General features: G+C 39.5%; 1 protein-coding gene across 2 annotated transcripts in view; it reads left to right on the plus strand.

The window, feature by feature from the left end:
- Positions 1-457: 457 nt before the first annotated feature.
- Positions 458-14321, plus strand: part of ARHGEF2 (Rho/Rac guanine nucleotide exchange factor 2) — a 602646-nt gene continuing 588782 nt past the window's right edge. For both annotated transcript variants that reach the window (XM_063439527.1, XM_063439525.1), the window contains exon 1: positions 458-700. The gene's annotated coding sequence lies outside the window, so the exon portion shown is untranslated. The remainder of the gene's footprint in view (positions 701-14321) is intronic.

A 14321-nucleotide genomic window follows, 5' to 3' on the forward strand; every position in this document is an offset into this window, starting at 1 on the left:
AAAACCAAATCTGATGATATACAATTTATAGTTCAGATCCAGGATGGAACAACAAACAATATGCTCCCCCTCCCCCCAATAAAGTAAACTAATAAATCACCAAATAGACAGAGCTGTTTTTTTTTCCTCCAAACTTTTACTCTTGGTTAAAGTTTTGCAAATCACTTGTCAATTCATTGTGACTTTCTGTTTAGTGAATAAACCTATGAATATTGTAACCTTATAGCTCTGTTGTTGGCTCACTCCCTATAAGAGTTCACCGTCTTTGTAAAAACCCAGTACCGGCTTTTCAGGAAAGGAAAATATAAACTTTCAATAATGGAGATTAGTTAATTTGTCAACTCTCAGCCCAAGAGGAGGAGTAGGAGAGGAGATTAGACAAAGAGGGAGGGCTACTGGGGAGGTGCCCAGAAAAGAAAAAAAAAATCAGATTGTCTCAGTGTGGAGTGATTAACTGGATGCAACAGAGAGCAAGAGGGACAGAGGAAGCAGCTGCTGCTGGTATAAAATTATAAAAAAAAAGAAAACGTTGGAACGGAGGACATCCAACAGGAAAATGACTAAATCTTAGCGACCGTGTTCTACCCAGATCTGCGATTTCATAATTGAGGTTGATTTTTAGGAGACACAAGGTGGGAGTGGACCTAAGCTGTCACTGAGGAGGTCTTGGGATCCTGGGTCCTTCCAGATGATATGAGAGGTGGGTTTGTAAACTTGGCTTACTCAACCTGTTGAACGTCTGCCACATGACTTCTCTTTAGGGACTTTTCCAAAAACATGCATGCCACATGACAGCAATGATATTTGTACACCCTGCAGCATATATTTTCAATAGGTGGCTACCACGAAAAGGGTGTCTTATGTGTGCCTCTGGTTGGGGACACTTCCAATGGGGTTAGGGGTTATGCCAATAGCAGCTTACCATTAGTACAGTGTGTATGTTGTAAAACAGTTGCTATTAGAGGGATACTTTTGTTAAAACAAATTGTGGTATACCAGAAGATTGTTTGAGTTAACCCACTGAGTGCATTTGATTTGCAGTTTCTTGTGAATATTCGTGGGAAAACAATGGGTTAACTTTCCACCCCATTGTTGGAATACGCTGTTTAGCAACGTAAAAACAATGTTTGTTTTCTGTGTGTGTCTTTTTATGATGTAGCTACAACACGGTTCTTCTTCTTGTGTGAGCTGTGTGATGTGAAGTGTTAGCTCTGTGGCTCAGAGGCTTGGCTTGGTGCAGTGCTGAATGTTTGTTCTTCTCGAACTTTTTATCTCCTATCTGTGTTTGCTCAAAAGGAGAGATTTATTGACCGTTCAAAGTTACACTTAGTCTTGACATAAGAACTGTAACAAAAGGAATGAAAGAATGGTTACTGTGGGATTTTTTTCCGGTTTTATTAACCTCTTTATGCTTTAGTTTAGCATCTGATTGGCTTTATTCCACTACAGTGGTTTCTGACCGTTGTTCCAATAGATTGGTTTCTTTCTTTGTTTCCCACATGGGTCTTTTCTCTTCAAAGAGAGGATTTACTCTTTTTGTGTTGTGTCCCCTTGTAGCAGGGGTAGGTTTCAAAGATTCATCAGGTTCCCCTATATATATATATATATATCTTAATTCTGCACTTAGTATATAGAATTCCCATACTGCCGCAAATTAACCAGTTGATCACGGAGGGATTCCAAAGGCCCAGCCTTGATTTGTTAATTGCCTACACTATCGCAGGATTTCTACATAATACAGGGTAGTGCTTTTCATGTGACACCCATCAGTATGACAAACTGACGTGTCCAGGAAAATCTGGTAGATCCTGGCAGCTTTAGTGAGGGATAGTCAAATTGTTAGCCTCCTGATGTTGGCCGACTACAATGCTCATGAGCCACATGTCTTTAGGTGCCAAAGAATTGTGGGAGTTGCATAAACAATCATACAACATTTAGATGACTGCTACTGCCTGTGACTTTTCAAGAATGTGTGAGCTCTGTAACTCCTTGTGTGCCAGAGAGAGGACAACAGAAGATTCATTTTAGTAATGTTAAAATGTAGGATATAACCGGCCAGCTCTAAGAGCGGAGTTAGAGATTTCCCCCCCCCAATATCTACTATTTTAGCCTCTGTTCAGCCACGTGGATTTCAATTAGCTAGAATATGATGTTAAGCGAATAACCCTTCTAATAAACAGCTCACCTAGGGGATATTGTCTTGCAAACCGGACTGATTAGTTGTCCTATAGGACACCAGGATTATACACTAAAAGAGTTCTAGAGAGATAAATGGGAATTTTCATATTTTAGGTCAGTATAAAGGAGATGGAGATTACTTTTGATTAGTTTGACCTAGAAGTAGCACTGTTAGGGAGCAGTGCAGGTTGTGTTACTTGTTATACACCTGACTGGCATACATAAGGGTTAAAGGGAAAGGTGTGTCACCTGACACATGGAATCCTGGTCATTGCTGTGTCTTAATGGCCTGGACTGAGTGAACCGGAAATAATGAGAATCAGGTGTAAGGGTCACCTAGCTCTAAAAATGAAGATTGGGTAGCTGCTACATAAAAGATTCCTATTGCCTTTGGAAACAGAATTATGTAAAAAAATAAAATAAAAAAAATTACTATTAAAAGGTACCTGTCCTCTACAGTAAACGATTTGATCCATATGTTGTGCTAGCCAATAAACTGACTTTCTTAAAAGGCAATCTAAACTTTCTTTAAATTCTCAGCATAGGGCCTTTCCGTCAGAGGCAGGAGAACTCTCTCCTGATCGAATTTCCTGATCTCTGTTGCATGCAGCTACAATGCATGCACTGTAGTTGCTGTGATTTCTCTGATCATGTTTGACATATTGTCAGGGAACTATAAGTGGCAGGTGTTGCTCCGTTTAGGCGCTGATAACACTGGCAATCAAGCCCAGCATCATGGTACAACCTGCTTGAAAAAGTTTTCATAAGCATGTTACAATTTGTGTAACACCCATACACCTGGCATGATGGTATTTGTTTACTTCCTGTCTCCTAAGGCAATTCTATATATATTTAATCTCAACAGTAAATAGTGTCTCCATTGCGTCAGTAGATGGCTTAAGGTGAACCTACCATGGTGTGGGGGTTTTTGTTTGTGTTATTTTTTTTAATGAATTACATTGATGAGTCATCAAACGGAATGCAACATCAATAAATGAGTTCTAAGTCCCTGCACTTGCTGTAAATTCCCTGCTTTGGGGGAATTTCTGCAGTGAGTGCTCACCAAACCAGGAACGCGCGTAGCCCCTTAAATGAATCTATAGAACTTCTGAGGATTGCTTTACCTGTACCTCAAAGGCTTCTGGGAAATGTAGCACATCTGCCCTCTTTGGTTAGTGATGGTCTAAAACTCCCAGAAATCTGAGTAATGTCATGCAATGGTAACGTACAGCAGTAAGGATGAGGATTGAGAAAATCAAAAACCACCTAACATGCTTCAATGTAACTTAACGTATACATTGCAGCAGATCTGAATGTATAGGTGTTTACAGAATTCAACCAGCTAGAAGCATTCATTAAATAGGTACTTTAAAGATGCAAATGTGCGGTTTCCACCCCTCTTTACGTCACTGACAGAGTCACAATATTTCCTGGCTGCTGATAGTTTATGCCATGCATTGCGGACTGCTAAGTTCAGCCTACTGTGCTCTCGCACAACCACCTGCAAATAATGCAGCGTTCCTCTTATTTACAGGCCTGATTTGATAAGCAGTTGGTGACCTGCCTGGTTTGTGTGGCTTTCATCTCACGATGTACTAGATAGAATCATATCCATTCCTTGCCATTAGTCAGGATGTCACTGCTAGATTTCAACCAGGTGGGGGAAGACATATTATGTTACACTTGCTATTTAGAAACTGGTTATAGCAGGATTTATTAATTCCCCTATTAAGATGGAGAAATCCACTCCCGACTATTAAATTTGCCATGCTTTTTGTAATGAGGAAAAAAAAACATGGGAAATCATGTTTTGTTTGTAATGTCATTTTGTATACATATTATAGCAAACAAAAACTCCTCCTGTATGTGTTTAAATGTTTTTTTCTAAATGTTTAACAAATTGCTCACTTATAGAGCGTTAAAAAAAAAAAAAAAAGTTTCTGGAATTTAATAAACTCTTCCAATTTTATGCAACGCAGCCATCGCCGATCTACTGTGGTGTTGCAATCAGTTCAGGAAATATTAGCACCCTGCGCATCGATTACTTAGAGGCTAGCTAAAGAGGTGCAGTATTTTATCCATACTGACTCTGTAACAGCCATTGAAGTAGCCGACATATGCCAGAGTGCAGCTACAATGGTTCTTTAGCAAGGTTTACACACGTCAAATACTGAGCATCACGGAATTGTACTTTGTAGGCCACAATTCCCCCCTTAAAGGGTGTTAAAAATGCACATGTTCTGAAAGTATAATGATGTAAATCTAGTTCTGTTAATGATACAGAGATTTATAGAAAGGATCCTGTCTCTGCATGCAGACAGTCTAAGAAATAAACATGCGGAACAAACCATCTTGTGCTTTATTTACTAAACTGCAATCTCTGGATACTTAGCAAAGTAATTACACACCTTAGGCCAAAATAGCACATTATGAAAAACCTCCCAGCTTTGTCTATGGTGGCAGTTTTGCCATTTACAATTTCTTCACTGTCTGTTGTTTAGTTTATCTTCCAGATTTGATCCTGGAGGGCATTTCACTGCCATCAAGCAGCCATACCATATGGCTGTATGATATCAAGCACCTATTGGAAATGTAATTCTAGAAATGTTGCTATAATCTGTGTTTTTATTTCTTGCAAGCTATGATAATGACCATGTGTAACCAGTGAATACACCTGTACTGAGCTGATTCAGTGTTCATACTTACACACCCTTCCCATATCAGCTGTGAACTGATATTTCATTGTTAACCCTTTGGGTTCATTGCTGTGGATTTAAGTTTTATATAGGTCAAGGAGTAAGCTCTTCCTTCTCAAAGTTCTTTAAAAGAAAATTATTTCGAGATTTTTTTTTTCTTTTTTGCTCTTAATTTTGCTACATATCAGCTGAAGCTAGGGTGGTTTGGAAATCAATGTTTTTTAATACTTGGCCCCAGTGTTTGATTGCAGGGTGTGTGTGTGGGTTTCCTCTTATAAGATAAGCAAATGGCTCCTTGTGATCAGTTGAGTGGATGGCTAAGGGAAGCCAGATCTTTTTGGCCTGGGTAAACCATCTTGAGAGAAGGAGCCATCCTTTGCCAAATGCTTGCAGCTCAGGCTAGAGTGCTCTTCTGAAGTGGGTACATGACTGGGATGGAATCTGTAACAGAGGCCAGTTTCGTCGGTTTGTTCAAACAAAGCCACAAGAACAAACAACCGTCCAAGACGTAAGGCTTTCTGAGTTCTGTTTCAGTGGGTATAATTGGTAGATTTAAAAGAACTCTCGAGAACCCGTGAGCTGGAAGATAAAGTTTGGCACTTTATGGATTCAAGCTGCAGTTGGCTTTTCGTGTTTAGAGAACGTTTCTTTGTATTCCATCTGGAACTCCAGAGGTTGACTTAAACTGCGCAGGCCTTGCAATGTATCGCGTACATCTTAAAATCAAATCTACTGTGACATCAGGTAAACAAACCTACTAACCCGTTTCTTTGTAGCTGCTGGCTGTAAAGTCTCAAAATCTTAACTGGCTCTGTGCCTTCACCACTAATCTGAGGTACTATGGCATGCTTCCAAAGCAGCTCTGCAAGATAATCTTTGGCATATTGACCTTCTCAATACCCAGATTGAGACCACTTGTTCTTCACAAACTAACTTGGCAACTTTATTTAAAGTGTGTGTGTGTGTGTGTGTCTCTCTCTGACTAAATTCTAATCACTGGAACATGGCAAGGTGCCCATTTTTTACTTTTGTTGCCAAACCTGATGGAGGGCACTTTGTAATGGTTTGTGACTATGTTGGACTTATGGACATGGTGAAGGAGGATAGGTTTACACAAGAGGTCCCACTAGTAGAGTTTAGTGCCATGAAAACTAGACTGGAATCCTTTTATACCAGTCTACCTTTTTATATTTTTGCAGTTAGGGGGCTATCTTTTTTGTTGGTCCAGTGGATGTTAATAATAATTAACTTTGGGATCTAATGGTGCTAAATGATTCACTTGTGGTCTGGTGGTGAGGGAGTGATTTAATGTGGGCTGCACCAGCCTGAGGTGCAGATCATCTGCTCCACCACCTGACATTTTATTTATTATATTATAAGTTTAACATTTATATGAAATTAAAAGGGGAGAAAAATCTACAGAAATGCTAGCCATGATTACACTTGATGTAGCTAACTTTTTGCTTAAATGCAGGGAGAGAGATCCCTGTGTGCCATAGGTTTGCCACCATTGCTGTAAACACTCAGGTCTTGAGTAAAATCTTAAACATATGAAACAAGATAATACTTTTTTTTGTGTGTGTGTTTTGCTGATGAATATAAAGACTGCTTGATAGGTAATTGAATAGCAGGGAGTTTTTGGCTTGGAGTCTGTTGCAGGTATCTGGATGAGGTCATGAAGCTGGATTAAAATTCTGCCCACACTATTTCTTTGTTGTGGTTTTCCTTTTTGGTTTCTCTCCGATATGAAAAGGTACACATTGTATTCAGTTTCTTCCATTGTTCTATCCGTAACCTCAGAATGGCTCCAAACCCATCATAATGGTGATAACGTTGATAGAAATGAGGAACTTGGATCTGGTGGCCACAGCTTGGAATGCGGAACCTCCGATCCATGGGCTTAATCTGCGACTCTTTAACCCATTCTCTCCAGTCAGGTAAACTCCATTCATTGCCAATACCTTTTTGTTTGGCAATGTTTTATGAATCTGGCAGTGTAGTCTCTAATTCAAATAGGGTTAATTTCTCTGTGGAAACATCTCAGTGAAAATCTGAACAGAGAACTTAACGTTTGCTGTGGCTGCTAAAAAGCCCCTTTAAAGGGATATTGTTTGCACTAGAACCATTTAATTTCCTTTGGTAGTGCCTAGGGATCCCTCGTACTGACTTAATTCCGTGCTAAACCATTGTACAGCAATTTAACACTAACCCTGGCTTCCCACAGCCCCAAATCCTACTGGAGGTGTGGCTAAAGCAGAGATTACACCTTGTAGCCATACCAATTCATAACCACGTTGGGTAGGCTGAATACTCTCAGCCAATCACTGCAGCCCATTGCTGCTCAGACTAATGCTTTATTAGCTCAAACATGGAGGTGATGGGACACTGGGGACTCTTGGTTAGCGTTAAAACAATACGAACTTTGGCAATGAATGTAACGACCGCGCCAGGTTACTCCAGACACTATAATTACTTCTATGAGATGAAGCAATTATGCGGACTACTGTGTCACATTTTGTCTGTGGAGGTGCCACATGTACTATCTGAAAAAAAGACAGTCCTGGATTTACATGTTGTAGCGAAGCTGTAATATTGAGAATGAATGAATATCTCGGCTGGAATCCTCTGGAGCAAAAAGGAAGCACTGGTTAGTGAATATAACCCATTCCCCCAGTTACTGGATGACACACAGTTCTGGGAGTCAACTGGTCTTTATTAGGCCACACACAGCTTTTTGTGCATGGACCCTATCATGGGGTCTCCACAACAACAACATTACAGGTTTTATTTCACAGGAGTCTCTGGGACTAGGAGATAATTGAGCTATAATCTGGATAATTGAATTATCTCTAAGCTACATAAAAATACATACAATATTATAAATCACCCCAAAACCCTGAGAAAATTGTACAGGAACCCCACAAGTTCAAGATCTCCGAATAGCCCCGGTCTGAGCGAGCAACATATCCAAAAAGTGCTCCGATCGGTACAGTGAAACTAAATTGCCATTCGGGAGAAGATTTGACTGGCCGGCCACGGGGTAATGTCCCAAAAGAGTTCCAGAGAATTCATGGCCGCAGCCGGTCTCCGTTCGGGAGTTTATGCACGAACACCGACTAAGGCTCCCCCCCAGTCAGTAGATCCCATCTCCCGAATGTGGTTCGTCTAGTTGGTCGGAAAAGTATGCAGGCAGCAGTACCATCCTGACCGGGGTTGGCGAGGACGTGTAGCTGAAATTGGTTCCACACACTCGACGACCAAGTCCCGCGTGTGTGCTCGGAAGACAAAATGGCCACCATGCACTGAACCATGTGCTTTCGGTTATACGAACGGCGGGCACCCAGGGAAAGCACTTGAGTTAATCCTTTTAATGCGGTTTACAGCCAGGGCTGATCAGTGTTCTAAGTCAATAACAAAGGGGACCACACAAGTTTTGTTAGGTTTCCGAACAGGGGAATACGGTATTGTTTGGGGAAAATGAAATATGGATTCGAGCAACATCTGGGACTGATACCAGATCTGCCATATATGTCAGGTGCCCATAAGCACAAAACTCTAAGGCACCCGCTGCTCCCCAACACCAAACTAAGGCTGATAAAGTATAATTAATTTATTGACTGGACATTGCAGGCCTAGAAGTGCCTAGTGATTGTATGCAGCTGTGTAAATACATGCAGCGTTAAAGATAATGTTAGAAGTAGTTAGGGTAAAGTGGGGTGGTTAAGGTTATAAGAAGAGTTAATGGATTACATTGGGTGTTTAGTAGTAGTATTATTAATACTGTTAATGATTATTGGGTTTAGGGTTAGTTTGGTTAAATTTAGTAGTGGGGTACATGAGGTGTTCGGTTTTTAGGATGAGGTTAACATGGGGTTAAAGGAAAGGGTTTATATTCAGTTTCAGCTTTGAGTGTTGAAGTTTGAAGGGGGTTATCTAAAAGTATTAACCCTCCTATGTGTTCTGTAAACTAGTCAGATTGATCTTAGAGCTGCAGGGGTGGAGTGAACATTCACTCAATGCTGTCCTATGAACTACACTACAATGTGCATCACTCAGAGCTACCCCTGCTCTTTCTGCAATGCACTTCCTGTGTTAGAGGCTGGTGGGAAGTGATCCCTTCCACTTCCTGTCCAGCCTCACACACAGACACTGGAGGAGCTGGGACAGCACTGAGTTTTACACCCGCTGTCACTAGTCCTGCAGGTTTGCTAGTAAGGCTTACTGGACAACAGGGGACACTGGTCAAGGCTCCTGGTAATCATTCTCTCCCCACCAGCATATTTAAGGTAAAAAACAAAAACAAACCCACTATAAGATCTGAAAACAGATGCCCCCTAGTGGTCCAGTACCTGTAGGCATAGACCTGCTCTACCTAATGGGAATACCAGCCCTGCTTGTTGGATGCAGGTGACCCGTCCCTTGGCCAATGTATTCCTTCAGTATAAGGTCCTAATATTAAAGAGCATTATTTACCAAAGCAGGAATTGTGGGGAATAGATAATTGTGTTTTAGCCCAAAATAGCCAATTAAACAAAACTCTTCAGCTCAGCTGTCGTGGTTTATAATTTGCAGTCCCTTAGGAAAATGGCTAAGAGGGGATCTAACGCCCTGCCTGGCACTGACTTAACTGGAATACTAGAACAGGCACAACATAAACCCTATACAAGACATTGGGAATAAGGTGCTCTGTCTCTGTGCTGGGAGTCCAATTGCACGGCTGGTTTGATTAAAGTCTTCTCAAGACTGTAAATGTAAACGGCAATATCACTAGGAAAATAAAGGCTCAGTCCAACCCGGTGTCTCCTCACCCCCACACCCCCATCCTTCCGTCTGCAAGATTCACAGTTATTATCCAGCGGTAGTCATCATTTGGGTTATTATTTGGGGTGGGGCATGATCAAAGGTTTGCAGTTGATTGCTTTAGGCTGTTGTGGAGTTTTGCTTGGCGTGTGTGTGTCTCTCTGTCAGCCACTACTATAGAACAGCTATACAGGATTTTATTATGGAGTAAGGGAGATGTTTAAGCCATGCACCCTACAGGCTAGATTTCATACATGCCGCAGTAGACCTGTATTGTTTTCTGACCACAGCCATAAAAACTATAGTTAAACAATAATGTAGTGTGTACTATTCACATTTATTTTTAAATCTACTTAAATGAATTTTATAATTACTCTACTTCTCCTGTGACATCAAAGAGACATGGTCTCCTCCAGTGATAACTAAAAATAAACTGGAATATTGCAAAGTGTAGAGTCAAAAGGACAAGGCCACTTCATTGAGATGAAGTGGTCTGGGTGTCTGTGGTTCACAGACCGCCATGATCTTATTTGTGGCCTGACAGCCTTTTTCATTAACATTTTATTTATTTTTTTTAGCGTCCTTTTTTTTTATACTGCAGGTTGTTTTTGTTTCTTTTGTTTTTGAAGATTAACTGAGGTATTAACTACATGTACAATACTATGTATTTCTCTACGTACAAATCTCCTGCATTTGACTGCCATCTTGTCCTCTTGGAGTATATCAACACCCAGAGAATAGCATTTTGGGTACTGCATAATCTGTCAACTGACATTCATAATTACATGTTATTTTTTAATCATTTAAAAAATATTTTTTATGGAACTCTTAAGGAGAGGGACATGTTGCAGAGCTGCCTTCTATGGTGTAGAATGCTGAGCTGGAAGTGGGAAAGTGGGTGGCTTTGCGTAAAATATTAAGCTGGGAGTGGGCATCCTTTCAGGAAGAATGCAGATCTTGGAGTGGGCAACTTGGCAGTAGGAGCCATGCAGGCTAAACATAGAAGTCTAAGACTGGGACCGCCGCTTGGAAAGAGGAGGTCGGAGTTTGCAGCCACCATGAACATTGCAGTCTGTAATATACATCCAGCATTAGCTCATACTTCTGGGTCTAGATCTGAATCTCAGCGGTCCATCACCTCATCCACAGTCCTACAGATGCCATGACCTCCTGTTTCCTATCTGACTAATCAAATTTTCCTACTGCAAATCCCACGGTCAAGTGACAGGCAGCTAACTGGCTGTTACCTTGAGATAAACATTTCCATTCCTACATAAAGCTTTTCCTGACATTCTTTTTGGTGATTGTCTGATAATCATGTCCTAGTAGCGCAATCCAAAACAAGTCTTCCCTAAACAGCCATTCTTGTATTCCCCCTCATACCTCTCATGGCCAGTATTTTTCTAGAACATTACATGTAACCTGATCATTACCTGATCATTACAAATACAGTTGGAGTTTCATTGATTCTTGAAATTCCTGTTCAAATAATTGTTCCAGCAAAGTTACTTAAAGTTAATAATCTCCTTAAAAACAGCTTTTCATCTGCTGCAAGACCAGTCCTAAGCACAAAATGGCTGCTTTCAGAAACCATATATATATATATATATATATATATATATATGTCTTTTTTGTCACAAGAGGGGTCTTTGCATCATGGATTGCAGCTTTAAGATGTTATATATTCAAACCTAACTTTTATTAAACAGGATTGTGAACGGGATAGTGAACTCTCTTTTAAGGAATTTATACCAGCAGATGCAAAGTTGATCTGAGGTGTGCTATCCCTTTAATCTATATTTAGCGTTTATTAAACACATTTATACACTGTTGCCGTCTCCTATATTGTGATCTCGTTTGAACAGGCCCATCTTAATCTCTTGTATCTACTGCCATTATTTTGTCTGTCAGTTGCTGTTCTGCATCTCATTGTATAATTGTAAAGCGCTGTGGAATATGATGGATTTATAAACATGCTTATGGTGGACATGAGGTATATAGTGTTTTATGGCGTTGGTTGAACATGTAACCATGTATAAACTCTATAAAAGTGTCCAAAATGTTAGACTCCTAGCTGTTGTAGAACCACAACTACCATGATGCTTTGTAAACCAGAACTGGGAAACTCAGATTTGGAAACCTATAAATTCGATGTCCACGTAGTTACTGCAGAATATAATAATGTCATGTTTTTAGAAATCTATACATTGATATAAAGGGTGTTTATTTTTTTTTAAATTTTTACTTAATTTTTTTCAAAATGTATTTATACCCCGGTTACATCTGTAAGGGAGGCCGGTAGAATTTAATAAGCAGTTTATTGCCTAGATGTAGTAACTGTAGTAGGTGCGTGACTGCTACGTTTTTCGCAGTAAAGACCTTTTTTAACAACTGCGTGACTTCTAAAGATGTTTCCAAGGTGAAGGGATGTTGTACATCGGCAGACGGAGCGGGGGAGAACTAAGGGAGGGGGCTATGAGGAAACCAGTGTAGATAAGGGTTAGGGTGGGTTGGTGCGTGTTACTGTGACAACGGACAAACAGAGCAAACAACATAAAACAAGACTAAACGTTCCAGCAGACACAATGAGTGTACAGGAGGTTGACTTCAATAACTGGGGCTCACAACCATGTATGAGATAGCAATGAAGAACAAAGATTCCTTTCACTGTTTATGGCCTTTCTGTCTACCTGAATGGGTCTGGCCATTCTCTATTTACCACCTTCATAACAAGGTGCTGCCCCCTCGCTGAGCTGTCTTTCTTTGGATCATTTACTGCACTCCTCTTTCTATCTTCCTGGCCCATAATGCATGAACATATGAGGTGTTTAGCAGTACAAACCCATACTGGAAACATCGTATCGGACATTAACAATCCATTTTAAACTGCATAGGTCACGCATCTATAACATTCCAGTGTCTTGTCATAACTATAACACTGTGAAGCACTGTGGAAAAAGTTGGCGCTATTTAAATACCAATAATATTAACTCAGAACTTAATCATCGGATCTAATAAATCACCCTGTATTGTGTAAACATTTGGACCAATTCTGCAAGGTTTACCGTTTGGTTATTTGCTGGCGTTTCCTGTAAAGCATCATCAGAGTGTTGCTGTAGGTATTTTTTTTTTTTTTTTTTTTTTTTTTAGCTGGTTAGAAATATATTTATAAAGTGCCATTGGTCCCTTTTTTTTTACCACTTTCAAAATGCTAAAAAAAAATACTTAACGGTTTATTTACAAAAGTGAGAATTCAAAGTCCATTTAAAGGGATATTTCATGCACCATGGCCACTTTAGTGATTTTCCCATGATCCTCAGCCAGCCTAAAAGACCAGTCTCACTCATCATTACACATGTGGAACTGCTAGTGCAAATACTCAGAGATGTCCTTATTTTTTTCAATTCAGAAATGATTCTTATTCCATTCTTATTTAATTAAAAATAAAATAAAGAAAACGATCACAAAATAAGGTGTTGTCAGTCTGTGTATTTTTCTGTCTGTGGTTTAATGCAGTGCCTAAACCGAGCAGGCCCTAACTCACTCTTAGCCCTTTATATCCCTTTTATTATATTAATACGCATCCAGCTCTAAGGGGGAGTTTCAGGATCTGTGGATTTATTTATTTTTTGCTTTTGAACTTTGCAAGAAGAATATTTGATGCCAGTGCTTATTTTTAATAAGAGAGATTAGAAATCTGTGTTCTGGTTTCTTGTGAGCATATCCTATATTTGGAAGGGTAAATGTTTCATCTTTATCTGTAAATATTATTGGTGTATTTGGATTTTCATTAAATTTCCCCCCATCATTTTGTTTTAATGGCAGCCAAAGCTTCTTATCTTGAGGTCAAGCTTCTTCTAGCCTTGTATCCTCCCAAATCCTGGCTTGTTTCATGCAGTGTCAGACATCTGGAAGTTCTCTTCTTATCCTACCAAGCCAAATATTATTTATTGTAATCATTCAAGGTTTATTGAATAAGTATACATAAACAATGGCTGCCACAATCGACAACGACAAACACAACCAATGTGCTTATGGGCACATTCCACAGCGCTATACAATAGGTAATCAAGAAAAACATTTAATGCAAACAAGGCATGTATGACCTATGGGAACAGTAGGTGAAAAGGGCCATGCGCAAACGAGCTGGCAATAAATTGAGCTATCAATGGTGCTTACAGAGATCTAAAATTTGGAGTTGAGGCAATGTTGTCAACAAGCTATGACTATATATATATATATATATATATATATATATATATATATATATATATAAAAAAAACTAAGCTGCTGTTCTGGTATCTGAATCCCACAATCTTTTGTTTATTTTTTTAAAATATTTTTTATTTTTATTGTAAATAACAAAAAATAGCAATCACATTGACATGGTACATGTATTGTTTCGCTCTTAACATTTGAATCGATGTCGATCGATGTTACATTTCAAATCTTGCCTCAGATGAGAATTACACAAGATTGTTAGACAGAATATTTAATAAAAAAACTTTGAAATTATACATCAAACTAAGAAGATAAAATAATAATACATCAAATTTAAAGGACATCTGGAGTGACCAAGTGTTCGTTACTAGTGTATGATGTGAGTGGGGGTTTAACTTCCGTTACCATGACTTCCATATGTATGTG

This window comes from Pelobates fuscus, chromosome 13, assembly GCF_036172605.1.
Source record: "Pelobates fuscus isolate aPelFus1 chromosome 13, aPelFus1.pri, whole genome shotgun sequence".
Classification (NCBI taxonomy): Eukaryota; Metazoa; Chordata; class Amphibia; order Anura; family Pelobatidae; genus Pelobates; species Pelobates fuscus.